Source organism: Electrophorus electricus, chromosome 11 (assembly GCF_041902795.1).
Source record: "Electrophorus electricus isolate QZ-2024a chromosome 11, ASM4190279v1, whole genome shotgun sequence".
NCBI classification, from domain to species: Eukaryota; Metazoa; Chordata; class Actinopteri; order Gymnotiformes; family Gymnotidae; genus Electrophorus; species Electrophorus electricus.
Window position 1 is genome coordinate 5,216,724 of NC_137507.1, and position 14,095 is coordinate 5,230,818.

At 39.7% G+C, this 14,095-nt stretch overlaps 1 pseudogene; it reads left to right on the top strand.

Annotated features, from left to right (window-relative positions):
• The first annotated feature begins 1,555 nt into the window (after positions 1-1,555).
• LOC113578979 (alpha-N-acetylgalactosaminidase-like) lies at positions 1,556-4,329 on the top strand (annotated as a pseudogene).
• The last annotated feature ends 9,766 nt before the right edge of the window (positions 4,330-14,095 follow it).

Sequence of the window (14,095 nt, forward strand, 5' to 3'; positions counted from 1 at the left end):
TATATATATATATATATATATATATATATATATATATATATATATATATATATATATATATATATATATATATATCTATGCCCACTACAAACAAGGACATTATGCAACAAATATAATAAAGTGCTTTTACGAGGTGAGCGCAACAGGTAGATTACTCCTTTACTTTTTGTTGTTGTTATTTTATTAGTAAGTGAATAGAGCTCTAATTGAGAGATGCACTTTAAACTCCAAAAAAATACTTTTTAGTAATAATGTGAAAGTGAACATATGTTTTATTAGGCATTACTATGGTAATTGAAGATTATATGTTAGCACAGCCTTCTGTGTGTCATGCTAATGTGTGCGTATGAAGCAAACCAGTGCTCCTGAATCCCAGCTGTAAGATGGTATGCAGCCAGGAGACTCAGTGCACTGTGTTCATCATGTATCTGTGATGCAGTCCACATGACTCTGGTTTGATGATTACTTGATGAACAGTATCAGATGCAATGAAATCATGAGAATGTGGTGGAATAAGTCTGAGACTGAGAAATGGTCCCATTTAACCATTTAACCTAAGCAATCCAGGACATGAACTATGGACTAATTAAATTTTATTACTGCTACTTTATTACTATTATTTTACTACTGAATGTTCTTTACTTGCCCATGTGTCCAGATCAAACCTTTGAAGAAACTGGCTGCTTGCCCCTGACCTGCAAACTCCAACCCTCTCTTGTGTGTATAAGTCTGAAACTTTTGTTGCTGTAGGAGTTCTTTTAATGCAACAGCATTTTTCGCATTGTGTTGTTTCTGGCTCTAAACCTCTTGTTTCTATTGCAAAAACACCAGAAGAATGGAAAGATTTGGGATTTTAACCTTAATCACTGAACAAAATTTTAGATTGGAAGTCAAAAGCAGACGAAAATTTTCTCCAACTGCACCCATCCACAGGTTTCCTATTAATAAAATATGATTTTGAGCAGATCAAATCATGACCATCCTGCTATGATGAGCTGGGACACACACACACACACACACACACACCCCAACCAGGTTTCCCCACTTCTCACACATACACATGACTACAGTCTAGCAATAGATATGTATTCTGACCTTCTCACTCAACTCTTTCCTGTCTGAAGTACTCACATGCTTATGGAAAGAGGGAACTGTAGCCATCATGGTACTCCCTCCATCCTTCCCATATCAAATTCGTTCTTTGCCCATAAGCATATAATCCAGACTCCCGGACTTCTTCATATTTAATTCTTGAGTGGCGTATCCTGTAGATGGGGGTACCGAGGCACCCTCAGGTGGACTCAGAGCTCAGAGAATTTGTAGACTGAGGTTTCAGAGACAGGTGTCAGCCTCTTTCAGGGACCTGACAGCTGCCGCATCTCAATCTCAAAGGAGATTTCCAATTCTGTTTGCAGATGCCCATTCACAGTACAGAATGCCCTTTTATACTTTTGAGTTCAAAGGTGTTCTTTTAAAATTCTCATTGTAGCCCTGTCATGAAAGGTTTTCATTTTCCTCAGAGATGCAAGTCTGGGTATTAGTGATAGAGCTAGTGATGGCTTTGCCTGCTTTGGCATTAGACAATGGGCTGATGAGGACACCCCCTATGGGCTGGATGTCCTGGGAGCGATTCCGCAGTAATGTGCACTGTGTGAATGACCCAAAGAATTGCATAAGGTACTTTTGTGGGTTGCAAAAACCTAGTGACAACCTATAAATAACTGAAAAATCAATCAATCATTCAACTGATCATTCAACTCCATTATTACACATAAACAATGTTGTGATGGAAGTAATTAGCTTTGTCTCTATTCTCTTTTGTTGTTGCATGAGGTATTCTGACAAAATCTCTGTGTGTGTGTGTGTGTGTGTGTGTGTGTGTGTGTGTGTGTGTGTGTGTGTGTGTGTGTGTGTGTGTGTGTATGTGAACGTGGCCATGTGTGTATGTCATTGAAACTTTGTTCACTGACATGGCAGACAGGCTGGCCGAAGATGGCTGGAAGAACCTGGGCTATAATTACCTCATTATTGATGACTGCTGGTCGTTCATATTAAGAGACAATGGGGGACGTCTTTTGCTTGACATGTTTAGGTGAAGTATATATCTCTCTTTCTCTTTCTGTCTTTGATTCCATCTCTCTATATTTGCCACAGTTTTGTGGAGTTTCTGAGGGATTAAGGTGTCATTTATCATCATCTGTGAGCAGTTTGCTGGGATTTATTTAGAGGATACATTGCTTTATTAGTTTGGAAGGATCTCACTGAGAACCTGTTTCAGATTTTCCCTTGGCATCCTGAAACTGGCACGTTACATACATGATTGTGGCCTAAAGCTGGGCATTTATGCCAACCTGGGTACGCACATGTGTTTTGGGTTCCCTGACACCACGCTTGATAAGATTGAGCTTCATACACAGACATTCGCCAGCTGGGGCGTAGACATGCTGAAGTTTGATGGCTGCTGCTCGAACAGTGAAGAGCAGCAAAAGGGTAAATATCCTTCATTCATCTCATATGATTTTAATAACCTCTGTATTCCAGTTTGAGAGCAGTGTAAGTTGCCTTTAACACCTCTGCTAGCAAAGCAACATGTCCAGGATATAGTGGATGAATGTCAGTATGATCTTTGGGAATACATATGCTGTTTTATGTTGTATCCACTTGTGTCTAAGGCTCTGAATGCAACAGAATGTCCAATTGCCTACTCATGTAGCTGGCCTGTTTACCGTGGTGGGCTTCCTCCAAGTGTATGTTAAATTATTTGATATAATATGTGAACGAATTAAAAAATAAATAGATGATAAATGAAGGAATGAATCAGTGAATAAATGAGTGAATGATAGTATTTATTCCTAGCACTATGATCCACCAGCTGACTCTAGTAGACTCATATGGTTCATATCAATTATACCTGAGTTGGCTACTTGATTGCTTATTGATGTAATTTTTTAAAATATAATTTTTAGAGCTCAGAGGGCATTGTTGCACTTTTTTACCTGCAGGTGAACTACACACTTCTGGGAGAAATCTGCAGCCTGTGCCGTAACTACGAAGACATCAAGGACTCTTGGGATAGTGTGTTGAGGATAGTTGACTGGTTCTTCAATAACATCTGCAACGTTTTGCAGGGCCAGGCCACTGGAACGACCCTGACATGGTCAGTCTGCATCTCTGCTTGCCTCATAGTGTGAAAAATAGCATGAGAAAACACCTCAGGTGTTTTATTTGGCATTCTGTATTTATGAGCCCTCATTCAGTGGCTTTACAGTTTAAATTCCTACATATTTATATATTTTTTTTTATGTCCCACCTTTTATCTGATTATATGAAACTACAGCCTGAGTCTGGACCAATCAGAAGCTCAGATGTACCTATGGGCGATCATGGCTGCACCTCTTATCATGTCGAACGACCTTCGAATACTGATCAGCGAAGCCCACAATATTCTACAAAACTGAGCTGTCATTGCCATCAATCAGGGCTCTCTGGGTATCCAGGGTAGATGCATTCTACAGGTAAATATTGGACTGAATATTTCAGGCCACTAAACCAGTCATATACTTAATTCTGGCATACTTGTTACACTTACTTGTGTGATGGTTAGCTCCTAATCAAATTTTACATCTTTATTTTATGCACATTTTTTGGAACAAAGTTTAGGAAAAAAATTATATTCTGAAACAGTACCATTAGAAGCAAAATAGCAAAGCATGTGCCTTACCCTAACACCGTTAACTCAACTGGCTGCAACCCTTTGGTTTAATCAATTTATTTTGTCCAAGAAATATTGTCAGTTAGTAATTCCACACTGAGTTGCTAGTAGACAGTGCTGCTTGGGATGGAATAGCATTCTCATCTTCTGACTGAGGCTGTCTGAAATGTCCATGGGAAGTCTGCAAATGAGCTTGGCTGTAAAAGCAGGTGGGCTGACCCCTTTCGCTGACCACTTTCCTGTCCCGGGTCCAGGACGGCACCAAGGCGTTGTGGAGACCTCTGTCTCTCAGGCCGCCAGCTCGCTAGTGTTTCTCAGCCGACACACCGACATGCTGTACCACTACCACTGCTCACTGAGCAGCTACCTGGTCAGTGTTCCTCCAACAATCCGGTCTGCTCATAATCACACAACTCAAGAGCTCTAAAACTCTGATTTTGAAGTTTTGAAATGCTGAGTGTGCTTTCTACTGTGGGTTTTTTCCTTCAGGCCTACGATGTATTTAAAGGGGACAAGGTGACCTTGCCATCAGTAAAGATTCACTTCACAGTCTCCATCAACCCATCTGGAGTTGTGATGTGGTACGTTGGATAAAATCTGGGAGATATCCTGAGAAGCTGGGGTGTATCCCTACATCAGCCGTAAGCACAGACTCTCCTATCTGCTGCATTCCAGACAACACATCTTACCTCCAGTATTGTGTTAAAAATCTACACATCTATGACTCCCTTCATATTTGCACTATCAAAGTAAAATTGTTTGCTAGTTCGATTTACTGCTGACTTTTTTTCATAAATGCATTCAAATAATTTTCATTTAACCAACAGTAGATCTGAATGGTGTTTATAGACATGTAAGTTATTTAGCCCCAAGAATTCTACTATGTTTGGAAATTGCCACAATGAGGCTGCATCATAAGGGGAAATGCCCCCCCTCCCAACATTTGTGTGGGCTTTATAAAAAGTCAGTGCATTTAGTACTATATCTTTCTCGCATAGGGACTTCAATACGTAAGATACATACAGAAAACAGTGGATTTAATTAAACAGTGCTGAAAAAAGTATGTCCTAAAGATCAGATATTAAACCTCTTTAGTAATGTTCATAATTGTTTCAGAGGATGCCCAGAGATGGCTGAAGGCATCAGACTACACATTAAGCTCATGTTTTGCTCATTTCAGCAACACACACTAGTTCTAGAATAGCTTTATTCTATATATTTATATCATAAATTGACAAAAGTAATCAGAAACATTTCAGTTTTGAAATCAGTCATAATTTGAGGGTTTTTTAAAAGTAAATCAGTCATAATTTGAGGGGCTTTTTGTAATTTTAGGAAATAGAATTTAGTTTAAAGGAAAGGCATGATTAACCTCTGATTAATTTTTTTTGTTATTGTAATTAATTCACATTATTTAAAGAGTTCAACATGGATATTGAACAATAGGGGGCAGTATGGCAAAACATTCTGCCAAAACTATCTTTGATATTCAGTATAATATTCTTCTCTGTAGGAGAGCAAAATGATGTTTCCAAGTTTAAGTTAACCTTTCCTTTCAGTCAATGAAAATGAATTAAGTCACCAGTTTCACTAAAGGACTGTACAAAGATATCAAAGCACACATGGCCAACATACAGTATATACCATTCATTTAAATGAGAATGCCATTCCACGCCATCTCAATCAGAACCTACATAAGCCTATATCCAACACACTGCTGCATTTGTTACAAGTTCTGTTAATAAGAAAATACAATATTAAATGAAATCACAGTTTTAAAAATACAGTGAACTGGGCTGGGTTTCCCAAAAACATCATAAAGATAATCTTAAATGGTTGCGTGAGTATTACACCAAACACTTTTGCTTTCATTTAAGACAATCTTAACAGCACCCTGATCAAAGTCAAAGTGAAATGTATATATTTATAAAGCACTTTTTACAACAGCCGTTGTCATAAAGCAGCTTTACAAACGTCTGACTTCAAGCCACCACTGAGCAAACCAGGGGTGAGAGTGGCAAGGAAAAACTCCCTAGAACATGAGGAAGAAACCTGGAGAAGAACCAAGACTCAAAGGGGTGGTGTTGCGTGCATCCTTCTCTGACTGCCAAAGGACGCTACAATAGCAATAATATAAACAATAAAGGGAAAAATAAAGAGTGAGAGATCAGTTACTCGTGGAGTCTTAAGTGGTAACCAGTCCAGTGATAATGTGAAATAAAATTCTGATTTTTATGATATGAGCATATAAGTGCATAATAAAGTTACTCTCTCTGTATGATCAGGTAAGCTCAGCAGCCTGGATTACTCACAGAATTAATTTTCCCATTTTTAGCTATCAGCAGTTTCAAGTGTCAATCATTCTTTTTGTTCCAGCCGCAGGGCAATCTGGCATTGTGAGATTTATCATATTATTGCAGCACTTGCCCACATTCACATTCACCCAGCTAAACTCCACAGAGGGAATTACGCCAGATCTAGACACACTGTCAAGGCTATCACTGAGAGTCCTCTGAACATAGACAAAGTCAGAAATAGAAATATCGCCCAGACCTGCAGCCAGCATCTGTCATCCATTATACAGGGTGGAAATGTTCCAAGAAGATGCAGTATCTGTTCTTTTATAAATGTGTAGTCAGACAGTAAGCTCCCACCTCCAGGCCCAATACGCTCTTCTTCGGAGGTGCTAGCTACAGTTACATGCTTCACCGCTACTGGAGGGACGCACACGTGGGCTTCACAGCCTCTAGGCTGTTGATAGATGACAAGTCTACAGCTATAGAAACTAACTAGCATAAAAAGCAAACAAGCAGAAATCAGTGAGCTCATGGTGGTTTAGGCATTCTCATTGTTTGTTTGTCCACCTTTATTATATATATATATATATATATATATATATATATATATATATATATATATATATATATACTAAGCTATTACTATTATGCTAGCTAAGATTTTATTACTAATTGTTTCCATTTTGGAAGCCTAGTTATTTGTTTCAGTTTAGAAACATCAAACTGAATTCATCTTTAGTGCTATTTTAGCGTTACCTGCCCACAGCATTCAAACACCTGAACAGGCCTGATTGTAGAGTTTAGTATTGTAGTGAATATTGCTAAAATAATTACTGGGGCTAAATCTTAAATAAATAAGTAGAAACCAAATACAAACACTTTATAATAGTAGTCTGGATATGTGTATGTGTGCTCTGCACTACAGACAGGTCGGCAGATCAAATTACCTCTCTCCTTGGTAGAAAAGTAACTTTACTTCTGGATTATAAATTTGGTTAAAGTTTCACTGGCTAGTGAGAAATGTTACAAAACTGTTTAGCTACTTCCAAGTGCCTGAGGATCTGGATGATGATCAAATGTTTTATTCTGTTTTGTTTGTCATGTTCAACATGGTGGTGTTGTACCAGCTGTCTGTGTCAGTGCTGAGCAGTAATTATGGGATCCAAAACGGATCCACGACTTTCCCTAAGAGATTAACCTCCATGACCTTCCTAGTGCTATAATCCATACCCTCTGCTCTTACTTCATGCTGATCCAGTGTCCAAAAGCAGATCGACTTTGGAGTCAAAGACCAATTTCTCCCATGAGAAAGTAAACTAGTTCTGCTGAGCAAAGGCCATGACTTCTGACCATCCTCTGCAGATGCTGATCAAAGCCGCCTCATATGTATGCTAATCAACCTCCCAACAATCGGTCTAGGCTCAGGAAGCTCAAAGGCTACTCTCGGATTGGTTTGTTTCTGCTGTAAAATGCAGGCAGGGTATCAACAAAATGCTGAACATGTTATCTGAGATCGAATCTTTCCTGACTACTTTTTTTCTGACTTCGTGGCCCTTGATTTACACCACAGTTTTGTTCTTGGTTAAAAGTGGTTAAAATTGATAAAACTATTTTTAACATGCTATACCAAAGTTCAGTCTATACCATTGCTTGCATTATAATGAGTGTTTTGACATATAAAATCATTATGAAAATAATGGCCATGGAAATGCTGCAGAAACAGAAACGTTTTTGACGTTTTTTCTTTGTTTGACTATGTCTCATGAGCAAGCCTTTCATTGGTTTCCTTTCTTCCTCTTTCATCCATTGCCCCTTTAAGTTTGACATGTAATATAATTTAAGCATTTAGGCTAACTGTACATTTCACAGAACACATCTTGTCTTTGTCTATCAATGACATGAATATCTCCCACCCTGGATGCTTGGTGGCTATGGACTTAATTGCTATCAGATTTGCTCGGTCTGCAGATCACACGTAATTCAGATAAACTGTTTGATAGTAAACATTCTGTTTTGCTTTAGCTCTGTATTGATGGTATTTGTTGTTTGACATTTGGTTTGAGTCAAGACTTGCCTCTCTCGACTTAATGCCCTGACTGCTTCAGGCTGCCAGAAAATAATTTTCTCTATGACCTGCTGATACCAACACTAACGTGAGTGGCAGCACGTACCTCAAACAATCCATTACGTAAGTCTTTGTTTTCTATTATTTATTGTTACACATGAAAGGATGAAATACTAACACCATATAAACCCATGCACTCTCAGCAGCTGCTCTGCCCTGCTGGTTAGTAGAGGCTTCTCAGCTTATCCCACATGTGATAAGCAAGCAACAATCAAGATACCTATGGCATTCAATTCTAAAAAAAAAGGTCTAATTACATTTATGCACTACACTGCATTATTATTGCATATCTGTATAAAGAATTTAAGTCTTGCCGACTTTTCTTTTATGAATGAGCATGTGACTCATTAAGAGGAAAATTAGCCCGTCCCATTCTCTGGAGCACAGCCCAGGTGTCTACATGTCTGGTCGCACGTTGCGGTGGATTAAGTGGCCAAGCTGGCTGCAGGACAGACTGTCAGCTGCCTGTTGGCAGGGAAGAGTAGGTCAAAGTCAACGCTGCCTTCCACCCACACTTGGGGCAGTATGAGAACAGCCACAAGAAACCAGAGCATGCTTGCAAACACACGCAGGCCCATACGCCAAGTCCAGAGGCCACTCGCTGCTGATAAGAGCTGGAAGTCAAAGTTCTCATGTTAACAAGAATTTGCAGCTGATGTTATAGGCATAAAGGGAGAGTTAGCTATAGAAAAATACCGGTTTAGTATGAGGCCATACTGGAAGGTGGATGGTATAAGTTATGAGGTCGGTGTCCTCTGTCCACCTGATCTGTAAAGCCTCATGGAAAGTTTCATTCTCATACCCAAAAAGGGGCTTCCCGAAACAAGGAACATGAACCAACCAAAATCAATCTAAATAAAATGTTGCTCATGAGGAGTGATAAGCATAATTTAGTTACTATTGGTTTAATGTTGGGTCTTTTCTACAAGAATATCTTTTTCTCAAGATTCATTATGACATGTTTAATCTAAATAAGATCACACATCAGTTACTAATTAGCTCTTAAATATTATCAACACTTCATCTTAAAACTGCAAACATATCTTAAAGGTGCCACAATTCAAAAGTCATCTGTCTGTGAATAGTGATAGTGAATTTTTTTTTTTCTTTTTTGTCCATATGTGTGGAGCAGTAGTGACCTTCAGTGTCCAGCTAATATCTATCCCCACCTGCTTCACCAAAGGGCATTGTCCCAGCTGAGAATTTCAGTCTCAACTTTGAAAGGTCAACACTTTGTGAAAATTCTAATTGGCTGGCAATAGAATGGAGCAGCCAATGCAAAGGACTGTTGTGTAGGCTTGTGATCAGTGTGGCGGTAGATGCTTAGCAGAGACAGAGTGAAATGACCTCTGGCATTGTGACACATGACAAGGGATGACAGACATTGTGTCCTGGGGGAGATGCAGGGTAGCATTGCAGCATGCCGAGTCAGTCCCCATGGCCTCCAGAGGAAAATACCAGTGGGGCCAGAGCCCAGCCACTAGAACTAAGTTATTGCTCCACCCATATACCTTGACCCTGAGTATACGCTAAAAAGCTTAGGTTTTGTGCATGCTCATTTTCCATATAGCACTTAAAGTTTTGTATCACTACATTCCAGCATTTGCACTTGTAAAACTAATTCTTAAGTCATGCCCCTATGCAAGCCATTACATGCCTTGAATGTATATGGAGTGTGATTGAAACCACAATGTGAACTCTGCTGAGGATTGAGGGATGATGACAGAGCCTCAGCTGACCCACTAGCCCTGCGTGAGCCAGTTTACAGAGAGGCTCAATGCAACCTAAGCATGCTAACATCTGGTACGCATGACCAGTTCAGACACATTGCTATGTGGCCCAGGTGTTACAGGTCTATGCTGTGTGCATGCTGCTGCCTGTGAGACTGTGGGAGGGAACCCTATCCTTCTAAGCTGTGAATATACACCAGACGTTAAGACAGTGAGCTCTATGACCCATGGCTTAAGCATATGGGCTAATAAGGTCTACTTTTATGGTAGGGTGTGGAAGATGAGAAACACGGTATACACACATATATACATTGTAAATATGTAGGAAAAATCAATTGAATTTAAGAGCTGCATGTAATTGTAATGTTTTCATTTGCTTTCTTTTTGGGATCATCATAAACTGGCAGTAATAAAATGAGTCATGACATCTACCAGACCGGATTTTGGTCATGTAAGAACAGAAGTGTTTAAATAGCAACTCACCTGGCAAAAAAAGAAACTAGGAAGTACATGTGAATTTTTAATGAGTCTTTAAACAAGGAACAGATGTTAGTGATAATGAAAGGGTGGTGTCAGGGGGCTGGGGGTGGAGGTGGGAGAGATGGAGTGGACCAATCAGGAGCATGGGAGTTGGTGCAACATCTCCTAGAGTGGAGACTACCATACCAACATTTTGATTCTACAACTCACAACTTGTCTTTGTTAACCTTTTTAAAGAAATAAAAAAGTCATTAAATACATAGTTTGCCAACCCTTAGTTTTCAGGAAATCAACAGGTATGTTTTTCAGAATGAGAAGATCAGGGTATCCACCTTGATAAACTTACCTTGATAAACAGCTTTATAAAATTGTTCCTACTGCATGGCATTCATACTGAAGGGGAATGAACTATTGAAGTTAGATTTTTTTCAAAACCTGTTGCTTTGTCATCACCAAATAGCCTCACCAACACACACAAACGCACTCACACGTATGCACGTACGCATGCACGCACGCATGCACGCACGCACGCACGCACACACACACGCACACACCCACACACTGCATCAAGGATTAACACAAGGAAACAGAAGCCTGCAGACCTTGATTCATTACTCTTCAGGCTCTTTTGATTAACTAGGTAGGAGTGCACACTCATAAGGTCTGTGTTATTTCCACTCACCAGCTTCTCTACCTTCTGAAATTTTCCATAAGCTGCATATTTATTTTTCTGTGACAGCTCTGATAAGCCATCACTTGAGTGATTAACAATCTAAAGGATCAAGATGAGGCACAGAGGAAGCACTGATTGAGAATAGGCAAGGCAAGGCAAGGCAGGTTTATTTGTATAAAACCTTTCATACACAGTGGCAATTCAGTACTGTACACAAGCATTAAGGAATTAAACAATAAAGCTTATTATATTCCAAGATCTAGCTCCTCAGGAAGTCAATTAGAACACCAAAATTTCCAACTTCGCCTTTTAGATCCCTGGATTCAATACTTCACAGTTGACTGTGTGAACACGTGTCCTTAAAATGATGTAACATTTGTGGTGCAAATATTACTTAACACTCGGGTCAGTTGCACACACTACTGACTGCGCTACTGGATACGTACTTACAGTAGCCCTATGGCTCAAACTATTAATGATGATGAAAGAGGTGCACTTACTTTTTATCTAAAGTATTGAAACCTTACTTTGCTATGTGATCTACATCACATCCTCAGTCCTTCTCTGCCCATCTCTTTGCCTTTTGGACCAGGGCTTTGCTTTTCTCTCTCTGAAACTGAACCTGAGACAGCCAAGAAGTTGCTCCACAGAGGTTTTCCCCAGTGAAACTGTACTCCATGCTGGGTTAGCCTGATGAAAGTGTGTGCTGTCTTTCTTAATCATGTGGACGACCCCCTGTTGTATCCAATATACTCTGCCTAGTCCTCTAGTAACCTGATCCGTCTGATCACTTTGGCTCGGACAGGAACCCGAACCACTGGGGCTGTTCAACTCGTTGCCACTGTGCCCCAAATTCTCTAAGTCCGCTCTCATGGTTCCGTTTAGCCTTTTGGTCCTCAACAAAGTCATATTGTTTGGCAGCTGAAGGGCCTACATCCTGGTCTCCACTGTAGAATATCTTGGTCTTTACTCATGAGAGCATCCCTTTGTTTGATAACTCGTCCAAAAAGAGGCCCAGTTCAGGTTGAGGTTGCCTAGTATGGAACTTAGTTTATTACAGCTTGTACTAGATCTTTCTTCTGTTGGCTTTTGTAAATGAAAGTCTGACATAAGAAGCTTTCTGGGCTGATATGTTAATTTGCTCCACAAGTAGTGAGGCTCTAAATGAGAGGAAAAACTAGCTAATGCTTTTCTTTATCTTTTTTCTTTTTCATGTGAACATCTTCAGCAACACTCCATAAGGAAAACCAGAAGCATGACATAAACAAACTGCTTTTGCTATATGATATACTATCAGCCCCTGTGCTACAGGTCACCAATCATATATGTGCTTATCACTAAAGACAATTAATAATTTACTAATTAATAACATACAGTAGGTTTTTAATTCCTGATGATGTAGCCCTAAAGGAGGGATTACCACTTGAGGGTGCTAAAGCTTCACTGCTTTCTTGGATACTTTGTTTGCAGACCCCAGAGGAGATTATTTAGCGTTATTTAGCGAAAGTGAGGTCTGCACATCCCATGAATTGGCCATGTATAGGAAATATGCATGGTAATGTGTCAGGACATAGGTAATGCAATTACCCGCTGCATGCTTCGATCCAGCTGAGAGGCTGCTCTTTGGCATCTGAATAAAAACCCCTAGCATATGATTTGCATTTCACACACCTCTTAGTGGAGTGATTTGGACAACTGTTAGGGTCAGTGAGCGTTTCAGTGAATGAGTGTTTCGATGGGGCAGCACCACAGTAGGTGTGTGGGGTCTTGCATGACATGGTGTGCGGTCTCTACCACCTGACTGTGATGAATTCTCTCTGAGAGACATTGTGTGTGGTTGAGACCTAGGTGAGGTCACAGGGTTAAATGAGCACACGACTGGCATGCAGGTCATGTCAGTGGATTGACTGACAGCCCCTTTACAACCATAACACCTACTGTGTGCAGTGTTGCAATGGTAATGTAATGGGGCCCTCCAGAATTACTGTCACCCTTGGAAAGAATTAAGAAAAAATATAAAAAATATCAATAATATTTGTCATTGATCAGCTTAATGTTACACTAAAACTATTACAGAACTAACCTTTCAGTGTGGAAAAAGTATTTATATAACATTACTGGTGGCCCTAGAAATTCTCATGAACAAAATCTAATTGGCATATATTACCATTCAATTTTACCTTTTTAAAGCACACCTTAGTAATTAGGAATGCTGAAGTAGCCATACATGATTTTCTGCTTCAATGCAGGCCAAAATCCTTAGTCATCCCAGAATATGAGGGAAGAAACGAGACTTAAGTTTGTTGGCCTACATAAATCATGAAATGACTGTAAAGATAAAACACAACTTGTCTTTGTTAACCTTTTTAAAGAACCTCAATGAGCCAGTAAGTAACACATATTACCAAGGTGGATGTGTAATTAATCTGTTTGGAAGAGGATGCATGAGTATTTTCCCCTTACAGAGTGAGGAGGATAGTTTAACTGGCAAAGGTACAAAGACCTACCAGGATCACAGTTAGATGGTGTGCAGAAGTTGCATCCTGGGATTAGGACATGTCTAAAACTACAAATAGATGCCACCAGCAAGCTATCTGGGAGGTTTGTCACAAAAACTCTCCCACAAACACAAGTGCCTGAGGTTTGGACAAAAAAGAGCTTTACTGACCACAGAATCAAGCCATAAGCAAACACTAAGGACTCTGTAGGCCTGGAGAGATGTTATGAGGGAGTGACTTTCTATGAGCTCTTTATATGAGTTCTTCCTCCTCATCTAGCATTAAAAGACCCAGTACTGTTAACTGGAAAGGGGGCGGGGGATGCACAAACTACTATAGGCAGGTGTAGCAATAATTATAAAGTGGGTTTTGGTATTGGAATTTGTCCAAATGTCATTGTCTTTGTATTCAGGAAAAGTAAACTTGACCCTGAATTTGAGTTTTTTTGTGCCCAGATTTAATTGCAGGCCTGGATACATCTAATTGCATGCCTGCAATCTCTACGTTGAACTCTCAGTGGAGGTGAATCACGAATCATGAATGCTAGACATGGAACACTCAGGAAATGCTTAGTTTTTTC